Source organism: Nannospalax galili, unplaced genomic scaffold (genome assembly GCF_000622305.1).
Source record: "Nannospalax galili isolate Female #2095 unplaced genomic scaffold, S.galili_v1.0 scaffold257, whole genome shotgun sequence".
Lineage (NCBI taxonomy): Eukaryota > Metazoa > Chordata > Mammalia > Rodentia > Spalacidae > Nannospalax > Nannospalax galili.
Window position 1 is genome coordinate 2739688 of NW_008340854.1, and position 12494 is coordinate 2752181.

A 12494-nucleotide genomic window follows, 5' to 3' on the forward strand; every position below is an offset into this window, starting at 1 on the left:
TCAAAGGAATTGAAATTAGTATATCAAGGAAATGTCTGTATTCCCATATTCACTATACTGAGGCATAGAAATGGATGATTTTTAAAATGTGATGTGTGTCTACATAATGAAGTACCATTTAACTTTAAAAGGAAAGGAAATTCTATAATTTGGGACAACAGGGATGACCCTCAGGGCCATTGTGGTATGTGGTATGCTATGCCAGGCACAGAGACAAGTACTGAGTGATCTTATCTGTGGAATCTAAGAAAGCAGTGGCTAACCAGAGACTAATGGGGGAGGATGACGGATATTGATCAGAGGGTACAGACTTCATCAGGAGGAAAGATACAAATGGGCTTGGGTGACTATAATACAACATAGTGACTCCATATAGTTAGTAATGTATGTTTCAAAGCAGCTAAAAGAAGAGATCTTAAATGTTAACACAAATAAATGATAACTGTGTGGAGGCTTTTGAAAGATGTTAATTGGCCTGATTTGATTAGTGGTAGTAATAAGGGAAGGGTAACATACCTAACTTTAGAGCTATTTACCTGAGTATCAGGTACAGTGCTAAGCATTTTGCATGTCTATAAACAGATGCTATTTTTTTTTTTTTTGGTCTTTTTGAAACAGGGTCTCCCTGTAGACCAGGCTGGCCCTGAACTCAACAGAGATCTGCCTGCCTCTGCCTCCCGAGCACTGGGATTAAAGGCGTGCGCCACCACGCCCGGCTCAACAGATGATATTTTTAAAAACTAGAAATTAGTTTCTGATAGGCATTTGATGACTTTAGACTAGCTGTGTAACCAAATTGGTGGCACAGACAGAATTCAAACCTAGGTTGTTTGATTTCACTGTCATTGGATTAATCTCATCTATGTGGCTGGGGCTAGTCAATTTTTTTAGGTTAAAAGGCTGACTAGTAAATATTTCAGTCTTTGTGGGCCATGTGGGCTCTGCTATTCTTGTAAAATAGCCATAGAAAATACCTAAACAAGTGGATATGTGTTCTGCCAGAACAATTTCATACAATTTTCATGGGTCCTAAAATACTGTTCTTTGAATTGTTTTCATCTATTTAAAAATGTTAAAAAAAAATCTTAGTTCATAAAAAAACAGGTGATGGGATTAGATTTGGCTTGTGGGCAGTAGCTTGCCAACCCTTTGCTGAAATGCTAGCTGTAATTGTTCTTTCTTCTCTGCTGGGGTAATAAACATGAGAATACTTATAATAGTTTTTTAGAATAAAATAGTGTTGTTTGGTGCAAATTAGAAACAAATGTAGATAAATTTTATTTTCAGCAGAAATTTGTGAAATGCTAAGATTCTATGACTCTAATATTCTAATACGCTAGCCCATCCCTTATCGTGTGTGTGTGTGCGCGCGTGCGTGCGTGTATGCGTGCGTGTGTGTGTGTGTGTGTGTGTGTGTGTGTGTACACAGGGGGGTGGGTTTGGGGGGGTTGTTTTGAAGATCCCATCTCTCTCTGTAGCCCAAGTGTGTGTGTGTGTGTGTGTGTACACAGGGGGGTGGGTTTGGGGGGGTTGTTTTGAAGATACCATCTCACTCTGTAGCCCAAGCTGGCCTTCTAACTCAAAATCTTCCTTCTTTAGCCTCTTAAATGCTGTGATTATAAATGTGCACCGTCAGGCCCAGGCCACATGATTTTAGAAATTATAAATATTCATCTCTTATATTTGCAATAAATTGCCAGTTTCTTTTATAATCATCAAATGAGTTTTATTTAAGCATTTTAAAGATGTTTTTAAAATTATGTGTTTGTATGTAGGCATGTGCACCTGAATATAGGTGCCCTTAAAAGCCAGATGAGAGCTGAAGTTACAAGTGATTGTAAGCTACCTTATGGTGCTGGGAACTGAACTTGGGTCCTCTGCAAGACTACTGTGTGCTTTTAACTGCTGAGCCATTCCTCCAGCCTGTTTGTTTGTTTGTTTGTTTTAAAGATTGTAGGCATTTACTGCCAGGCTGGTCATTATAGAGCTGTGAATGTCAGTCTTCTTGCTATGTGTTAGGTGCAGAGGTAATTTGAGTCTTCGGCTAAGGGAAAAGGGTGTTGGAAATAAAATTGAAGGGCTTTCAAAAGATGATTCATGCAGAGTCTACAAAATTGGCTTCTTAGATTACATTTTGACATTTATAAATTTGACCTTGTAGAATGAATTTTAGTGTAAGTTTGGCTTATGAGCAACAAAAAAACACTTCCAGATGTGATCACTGATATATGATTCTGAATTAAAATGTTTAATGAAAACTTTGTGTTGACAGATCAATACTAATAAAATGTCTGTCTTTACACATTTTAAAATTTATCAGCAAACACTTACATTTTTGTTTTTGGTAAGTAAAAGAGATACACTAAAAGTAAACTAACTTCAGTTTGACTGATAATATCAGTAAAGAATGGTCCTTCATAGGGGATATGTGCATAGATGGTGATGAGCCAAATCTTCCTGGCTTGCTGAACCCAGAGTAGCCTGAATTAGACAAGCAATGACATGGAGAAATCAGTAGATCCCTGTTAGCACAGTAGGGAAGATTTTATAAGGAATTGTCAAGGTGAGTGAATTGCTCAGATTCTAGACAGAAAGAGAAGTGATTTGTTATACTGTCAGAATCATGTATCATTTTTGACCAATGCCTATTGTATGTAATACAGTTTGGTGGAGGGGTGGCGGCGGGGGGGTAGAATTCAGAGCCCTCCATAATTTAGCCCCAGTTTTCCTTTCCAACCAAGTGTTTTTTATGCTGTGTTAACAGATTGTATATTCAGTCTTTATTATTCATTGATTTATCTACAGTTATTGTAGCACTTTGGAATGTCCTTATTTGTTTGGACTAACTGGTTTCTGCTTAAGCTTCAAGATTCAAGTCAATTTTTTTCTTTTAGGAAGATTACTCCTATGTACCGTGATCCTTCTCTCTCTCTAGCACTTACTACCTTTCACTCATTTGACAGTTTTTTAATATTGGTTTTAGTAGCATATCTTATAATGACTATGTTTGCTTTTGTCACCCCCAGTGGATGAGAGACTCCTAGATAATAGAGGCCAAATCCTATACTTGTTCTATATTGGTCTTAGTATTTTAGTAGGTATTTGGTAATCGCTTGATATGTACTGAAACTTGAAAGAAAAATTTAAACTTTGTGAATTCTATATTTTGGTGTATGGAAATTTTTCTAGAAAGGGTTATTACTCTTCTGTTTCTTTTTACTTTGAAATAATTTAAAATAAAAAAAAAATTAAAATATACAAAGAATTCCTGAAAATGTTTCACTCAAATTCATAGTTGATAATATTTTGCCATGTTTGTTGTATCATTTCTTTGTATAACAGTTTTCTCTGCTGAATCACCTAAGCTGATGCAAGTATAGTCATCTAAGTAAAACTCTGACCAGTGTGAGTGAGATACACTTCCCAGAATAAAGACAGTCAGTTATGCAATCATAATTGATATAGTGATCACAGTCAGGAAGTGAACATTTATGTAAAACTATTTTAAAGTCTATAGACTTAAGTTTCACCATATAGTAATTTTTTTCCTGGCCCAATCTAAGATTAAACATGGCACTTTTATGTCTCTTTAGCCTTTTATAATTTTTTATTTATTTATTTTATTATTTTTTTTTAATTTATTTTTGGTCTTTTTGAGACGGGGTCTCCCTGTAGCCCCAGCTGTCCTGAAACTCATTATGTAGACCAGGCTGGCCTTGAACTCACAGAGATCCGCCTGCCTCTGCCTCCCAAGTGCTGGGATCAAAGGCGTGTGCCACCATGCCTGGCTATTTTTGTTTTTAAAATATTTTATTTATTTTATTTTATGTGTATGTATGTATTGCCTGCATGTAGCTTAGTGCACCAGTGTCATGCAGTGCCCGCAGAGGTCAGAAGAGGCTGTCGGATCCCCTAGGACTGGAGTTACAGACAGTTGTTAGCTGCCATGTGGGTGCTAGGATTTGAACCCCCGGGTCTTCTGCAAGAACAACCAGTGTTCTTAACCACTGAGCCATCTCTCCAGGCCCACCTTTTATCCTTCTTACATTCTTTAATCTGGAACTTAATGGTTCCTTAGGTCTCCCACCTCCCCAACTTTGTGACACTGGCATTTCTTTTCTTTTCTTTTTTAAGATTACCAGCCATTTATCTTGTAGGATGAATTAGGTTTGCTTGGTATTTTCATCATGACTAGATTTAAAATATGCATTTTTTTTAGAATATGCATTTTTTGACAGTATACTGCATAAGCGATATGTCTTCGGTTTATGATCTCTACTAATTTGGTGAACAATAAAATTTAAACCCTTAAGTGAATTATAGTAGTTACTTGTGGTTTGAATAGCACTTATGATCAAGGTAGGCCTGCTATCAACTTCTGACCCCACCACTACTGTGCTTTCTGAGGCTTTGTTAACTCCTCTCTTCCTCTCTGCCCGCCTTCCTTCACCACCACTCCTTTTCTGTTTTAGCCTCCTGAGTAACTAGGATTACAGGTGTGTACCGCCGTACCTAGCCAACTTTTTAATTTCCACATATGCAGTTACAGATAAGTTAAATACCCTTTTTAAAGGTCAAAACCAGTTAACATGTTGTCAGTTTCATATGGTTCTGTTTAATATTTATAGATTTGTGGCATGAAATGAGACAGTGCAAACAACATTGAATACGTATTCACTATACATTTGCGATGTATTCATTTTCAGTATAGTTTATGTAAAAATATTGGGGAAATATGACAGCATATTGGTTGCATTCTAAAATGAGGCCATTTTTAAATTAGGTGTTTAATACCTTCTTTCTGATGTTGTCATTTTACATATGAAATTTTCAGACACAACCAGATTGTTTACACATATGAGCAGTGAAATACATGTGTACATGTAAACCTCTAAAGTAGTGTAATACATTTGCATATAACTGATTTTCATAGTTTTAAAAATGAAATTAATCAGCATGCAGAGAACCTGTTTTGTGGTAGCTTTTCTGATTGTCATGCTTCCTATCCTTTGGTGGGTAGATCCTTATATTGGTATTAATGGAATAGTTTGAAAATATCTAAACAAAGAATTCTCTGTATCTTTGTGTAACAGTGTTTAAAGACATTCCTTTAAAGAATGTTGTGGCTGGAGAAGTTGTAGTTATTAAAGAACTTGGTATTGGGGCTGGAGAGATGGCTCAGTGGTTATTCTTGCAGAAGACCCGAGTTTGAGTTCCAGCACCCACATGGCAGCTAACAACTGTCTGTAACTCCAGTTCCAGGGGATCTGATGGCCTCTTCCGTCCTCAAAGGCATTGCATGATTTGGGTGCACTTACCTACATGCAGGCAATACACACATACACATAAAATGAAAATAAATAAAGAAAATATTTTTTTAAAAAAGAACTTGGTATTAAGAATCTGCAAGTAACTAGTTGAAATCTTCCTCCTTCCAGGAAGGTTGGTTACTTTCTTATTGAAACAATGAAATTTGAGTTGTGTAACTTTGTTCCTGTTACTGCATAGTGTGTTGCCAGTGTTCTGATTAGGATATGAGTTACTCTTTGTCTTGGTAGAGGATATAAACTTGAGCTGTTAGCAAACAGTAATATTTTCTTCCCAGACATGCAATCACCCACCTTAAAATGCTGTGCAAATACATCTCATGCCTTCCCTTAGTCATCGTAGTATTCTGTCTTGGAGTTGTTTTTATCATCTGTTAAATTTTCAGTTTTTTCTGTTGGCTTTTCATATCTGGTTGTTGTTTGTTTTTTTTCCCCCCAGTGTAGTCCAGACTGGCTTCACACTCAACAAGCCTCCTGCTTAAGCTTACTGCACTGTTTTAACACTCCCTGAAAGTCAGATGTCAGCATGCAAAAGATCGTGTTCTGTGGTAGCAACTCAGATTTTCTATTTCCTTTTTCTTGGGTGGATTCTTATGTTGGTATAACAGGTCTGTGCCACCATGCCCAGCTGAACTAGTGAATATTTAATGTCTCTTTTAATGTATTAAGTATTTGACTTTGCCCTTTGGTAATCATTTCAGTTGTTTACTTGGTTGCTTTGGCATTTTAGAAAGAAAAAATATATTAAAAATAGAAACCACAGAATGTGTGTGTGTGTTGGGGGGAAATACATGTTTTGTCACTAGATACTGAGTATTGTTAATGTTGGAGACTATATTTTGAAACCTCTACTATTTCAAATAGTCACTGCAAAAAATTCTATCTTAGCTGGGTGTGGCATATGCCATTAATCCCAGCACTTGGAGGCAGACAGAGGCAGATCTCTGAGATCGAGGCCAGCCTGGTCTACATAAGCAAGTGCCAGGCCAGTGGGCCTACAGGGAGGCCCTCTCTCAAAAAGATCGCCCCCTCAAAAAAAATGTGTCTTAATCTCTTATTGTTTAAAATGTCTTTTCTTTCTCTTTTGCTCTTTTTAGACAGGGTGTCCCTTAGCCCCAGTTGTCCTGAAACTCCCTGTGTAGACCAGGCTGACCTTGAACTCACAGAGATCTGTGCCTCTGCCTCCCAAGTGCTGAAATTAAAGACATGCGTCACCATGCCTGGCCCTTAAAACTTCTTTCTATCCAGTTAGCAGATATATCAACAAGACACCCAAATATACTTACTGTAGGTGTGTTATGTTCAGGGTCGTAGTTGGGCAGATTGTTATCCATTTTGTGTATTTCTGCCTGTTAATAACAGTTTTTTAGTGTTTGTCTTAGGGCAGCATTTTATCATTTACTGTTTAAGGACCAGAGTAAAGGCTGGGGGTGGTGGGGGAGGAGATGGCTCAGTGCAAGTATGGACCTGACTTTGATCCCCAACACCCACAACTTAAAAAGAAAAGAAAAGCCAGGTTTGGTGGCCCATGCACCTATAATCCTAGCACTAACAAGAGCTCTGAGATTTGTCAGTCTAACCAAATTAGCTAGCTACAGGTTCAGTGAGAGAGCCTGTCTTGAAAAATAAGGTGGAGAGTGAGTGAGTGAGCAAGACATCCAACAGCAGCCTTTGGCTTTCTAATGCATATGCACAAACAGGTGCCTGTGCACCGCCCCCACCTCATTCTCATTCATTCATACTCATTCATATACATTCTCATTCTCTCTCTCTCTCTCTCTCTCTCTCTCTCTCTCTCTCTACTCTCTCTCTCTCTCTCTCTCTCTCTCTCTCTCTCTCTCACACACACACACACACACACACACACACACAGAGTGTATCTGGATATTTTAAGAGTAGTGACTAGAGAAAGTGAAGTTGGCGATATTGTGTGGTGGAAATGCACTGGACTGGGTGTCTGGAGGTCTGTGTTTTGATCCTATCTCTGCCTTGTGTTCTGTAACCTGGAAAGTTTGTTTCTGTACTTGATTTGACTTATATGATATCCAAGCATTTGTGAACTGCCTGATGTGGGTACTAGGATTTGAACTCTGTTCCTCATGATTGAGCAGCTAGTGCTCTTAACCACTGAGCCATCTCTTCAGCCTTAGTCTCCTGTTTCATTAAGAGATTTTTTCAGATAAAGCAGTTTCAATTTATCAAGGTTCATCCTGTCTCTAACCTCTACTTTAAACATCTTATCTAGTCTACATTCTTGGCCCTGGCTGAAACAGGTGGTACTATGTTTCATTTAGTAACTGTAGATACTTGAAACCATCAATATTTGTTCTTTAAGTTTTGCTGTGCTTGTATTAAGCTATTAATATAATACACACCTAAACAGAGCTTTCAGCCCATGAAAAAAGATAGTCTCTGGGGCTTAAAATCTGCTTCTGGATTATGTTTGTATGTGCATGTTTTGATTTTCTTAATGAGCAGTTAATTTTACTCTACTGCATAGTTGCTAGGAATGTCTTTAGAGCATATATGCTGATCAAGTATCAGATCTATCATCAAATATTATAACCAACCTCCTTACTACAGAAAGTAGTCTGTATTTGATATGGCTTTTGAATATGTACATTTATTTTGAGAAAGACAAGGAATCTGATTTAAATTTTGATCATCTCATTTTTGGAAAAAAATCTCTAGAATGTTAAGTTGATCTGAGAATTAATTTATGGATCTCAGTCAGATCTGGGTATTTCTAGGAAAAAGTGATAGCTTAAAATGATGTGTTTGTGTGTCAAGTTGACAAGGGGTAGATTGTGATATTTTTAACTGTCAGCATGCCACAACCTGAAATCACCTGAGAGAGCCTCATTAAAGAATTGTAGTTCAGGTTGGCCTCCTGGCATGATGGTGGGAGGATTGTTTTGAAGACTGGGCCCACTGTGGGTGACATCTTTCCCTGGGCAGGTGGAGGTCCTAAACTATTTAGGACAGGAACAAGAAAGCAAGGGTGTGTTTTTTTTCTTTGTTTGCTCTTGACTGTGGATTTGATACCTTCAGTTTCTGCCTTGATTTTCCCAAAATGATAGACTGTAACCTGGAACTGTAAGCCAAATAAATCCCTTCCTCCCTTAAGTTGCTTTTGGTCAGAATGTTTTATCACAGCAACAGAAATGAAGCCAGGACCAGGTATATTATTCATCATATGGTAGCCTTATGTTTGACTTCTAAAACTTTTATTATTTTTATTTTATGTGTTTAAGTATATTGCCTGCATGTATGTAAGTGTACCAGTGTTGTGCAATGCTTGCAGAGGCCAGAAGAGGGCATTGGGTCCCTTGGAACTAGAGTTATAGACAGTTGTTAGCTGCCATGTGGGTGGTGGAAACTGAAGCCAGCTCCTCTGCAAGAGCAGCCAGTGCTTTTAACTGCTAAGCCATCTCCCCAACCTATATGTCTGACTTTCTGCATACTGTCTTGTAACTTGAGATTTAGCATCATAGACAAATTAGCCACTGAATAAATATATAATGTATAAATATTATATAAAAGTCTAAAGTTTTGTTTTAAAGGATAATGCTACCTAAATGAGCTAAACAAATGAGCTATAATTGTACAACTGCATATTAATTGTATATTTATAGCACAGTGATATATTAGTTCTCCCATTGTTACACTGTACAGTTTTTAGGCATAGATTAGAAACATCTTTCTAGATTTTTATTTTTGCTTGGATAGTCATTTAAAATGATCCATTGCACTCGGATCCTTGGCACCCCAAGAGGCCTGAGGATAGGAGTCTTGTTGTTACTGTTTTAAGAGAGGGTCTCATATAACCCAGGCTGGTCTCAAACCTTCTATGAACCCAAGGATGATCTTGAACACCTAAGGTTCCTGCCTCAACCTCCTAAGTGCTTGAATTAAGAAGTGCAGCATTGGGGCAGGAGAGATGGCTCAGTGGTTAAGAACACTGTTCTTTTTTTAAAATATATTTTATTATTTTTATTTTATGTGTATGAGTGTATTGCATGCATGTATGTGAGTGTACCCGTGTCCTGCAATGCAGCAAAAGTCAGAAGTGGGTGTTGGATTCCCCTGGATCTGGAGTTAAGGACGGTTTGTAGCCGCCATGTGGGTGCTGGGACTCGAACCCAGGTCCTCTGCAAGAGCAGTCAGTGAGTACTCTTAACCACTGAGCCATCTCTCCAGCCCCAGACAGTTGTGTTTTTTAAAAATCTAGCTTTGCGACTGGAGAGATAGCTTGGAGGTTAAGAGCACTGGCTGCTTTTGTGAGGACCTGGGTTCAGGTACCCAGCATCCACATGGTGGCTGACAACCATCTATAACTCCCAGTTCTTGGGGATCCAATACCCTCTTCTAATCTCTTCGTGCATGCATGACAAGGGTGCACTTACATGCAGACAATACAATACACTCATACACATAAAAAATTAAAAAGTATTATCTTTTTTTAATAAAACAACTTTTACAATTATGGGAAGCTTCAAACTTTTGAAGTGCTCCAAAAGTTTTAAATAGTATTAAGATGTACATTTAGGGGCTGGAGAGATGGCTCAGCGGTTAAGAGCGCTGACTACTTGCAGAGGACCCGGGTTTGACTCCCAGCACCCTCATGGTGGTTACGAACTATCCTTAACTCCAGTTGCAGGGGAATCCGAAGCCCTCTTCTGACCTCGGCATTGCATGACATGGGTGCACTCACATACATGCAGGCAATACACTCATACACATAAAATAAAAATAATAACTATATTTTTTAAAAAGATGTACTTAAAAAGATGTAGTTTCATTAGGTATCTATCCAGAAGATAGGAAATCAGTATGTCAAAGAGATCTATACTCCCCTGTTTGTTTTAGCACCATTCACAATAGTCAAAATATGGATTCAACTAAGTGAGGTCAACTTTGTGGAGTCAGTTTTCTTCAACCTTTATGTGGATTCCAGTGATCAAATGCAAGGCTCCAGCTTTGTGTGACAAGCACCTTTGCCTAAGCCATCTCACCATCCCTGGGAATAGATTTTAAGTGTCTTTATTGAAGAATGTTAAGTAGGTAAAGTGATGCATTAAATAGCCTGATGTAGCCTTTCTGTAATGTATATACATATCAAAATGTCATGCTTGAATACCATATATGCAAATTTGTTGATAAATTTGGGTTGGAGAGATTGCTCAGTGGTTAAGAGCACTGACTCCTTTTCCAGAGGACCCATGTTTGGTTCCCAGCACTCACATGCCAGCTAACAACCCTCTGTAACTTCTATTCCAGGGAATCTGACGCCCTCTTCTGGCCTCCACAGGTATTGTACAACATGAGCACAGGCAAAACATATACACATACAATAAACAAAAAATTTAACAAACCTCTCATTTAAAATACTATTGAATGAGTGGATAAAGAAAATTATGTGACCATTACTATTTACTTTCTTAAAAAAATAAAAATTTTACTTCTGTTAGCAGTTTCCCAGAAAATTTCCATTGAATTCAAGAAAAGGAAAGCAAGATTAAATAATCTAGTCATTTTCAGTTTTATAGTCACTGTGCCTTGTGCCCCCATGTGTGATGTATTCATACATATGTGATCTTGTGCACATAAGCCAGAGGTGGGTCTTCCTCTGTCATTCTCCACCTTTTGTTTTTGTTTTTAAATTGAGACAAGGTCACTCACTGAATATGAAACTGCCAATTCAGCTAGACTAACTGGCCAGCCAGCCTCAGGGATCTTCGTTTTGTCACCTCCCCAGTGCCAGGTCCAGCTTTTATGTGGGTTCTGGGGATCTGAACTCAGGTCGTCATTCTTACATAGCATCACTTTACACATTGAGCCATCTCCCCAGCCCTTCTCTTTTTAAAAGAATTAATATATCTTACCTGATTTCAAAAATAGTGTGGATGCCTTCAGGCTGTTCTGCTATTTTACTCTCAACAAAGAAAACCCCTAAACCTGTTCATCTCAGAACTCAAGTTTTGTATGACATGCTCTGTGATGTGTTTGTCTTTCAAATACAGAGTACCTAGCTTTAGGAATACAATTGATAAGATTTGTTGGTACAGCTTGTGGCTTATTGACACATTTCTTCCTGGAAATTTACCAGGGTAATGGTTATCCGGTACTTTATTGTATTTTGTTTTACATTTCTCTTTCCTAACTTGTGTATGCTTCTAGAGTTAGAAATTACTTTATCCAAGCTCTTAACAGTGCATAATGTATGATTAGTTCACTGTTAAAAATGCTAATCTTAGGAATAACACATATCTTTGTGCTTGTTTGGAAATCTCTGTGAATTCCAATTCATTTTTAACTTTCTAATGATGAAAATGAGTTTAGTGAAAAATTATTAGTAAAATGTAGCATCTCTTTCTGTTGACAATCATGAAACCAAGCTTTACTAAGTCTTTGACTGGCTAGCTACCTATTAATACTACAGAATTTATACACGGGCACTCTAGATATGGACTTAGAGCTGTTTAGTTTGCTTTTCTGTTGCTGTGCTAAAACACACTGACTGAAACCATCTTAAGGAGGAAAGGGTTTGTTGCAACTTACACTTCCAAGTGACACTCCATCTTTGAGAGAAGTCAGGCAGGATCCTGGGACAGGAACTGCAGGCAGGAACTGAAGCAACCTGGAGTAACATTGTTTACTGGCTTCCTGCTCTGGCCTGTACTCGGACTGCTTTCTTCTACAGCCCATAGTGGACTGGGCCTTTCCACATCACTCAACAATTAAGAAAATGCTTCACAGACATGCCCACAGACCAGTAAGATACAGGGAATTCCTCAACTGAGGTTCCTTCTTCCCAAGTGTGTCAAGTTGGCAACTAAAGCCAACCATGACAGCATCCCTTTATTTTGGAATCTTAATGATAATTTTTTTTTTTTTTGTATTTTTGAGACAGGGTCTCCCTGTATCCCCAGCTAGCCTAGAACTCACTATGTAGATGAGGCTGGCCAGTCCCTACCTCCTATTCTTATCACACCATCCTCTGAAGGGGTTACCCTAATTGCCAATAATTGGGATGTTGACCGCCCTGGCTTCTTCCATGCTGAACAGAGACGCAGGGTTTGGCAATTGGAATACCCCTTCAGTGGGTCTATCTAAAAGACTCCCAGATTGCATAACTCTTATCTCTAAGGGAAAAAGAAAGTCCTT

At 38.2% G+C, this 12494-nt stretch overlaps 1 protein-coding gene across 3 annotated transcripts in view; it reads left to right on the forward strand.

Annotated features, from left to right (window-relative positions):
- Positions 1 to 12494, forward strand: part of Eml4 (EMAP like 4) — a 159856-nt gene that overhangs the window by 36470 nt on the left and 110892 nt on the right. The window lies entirely within an intron of this gene.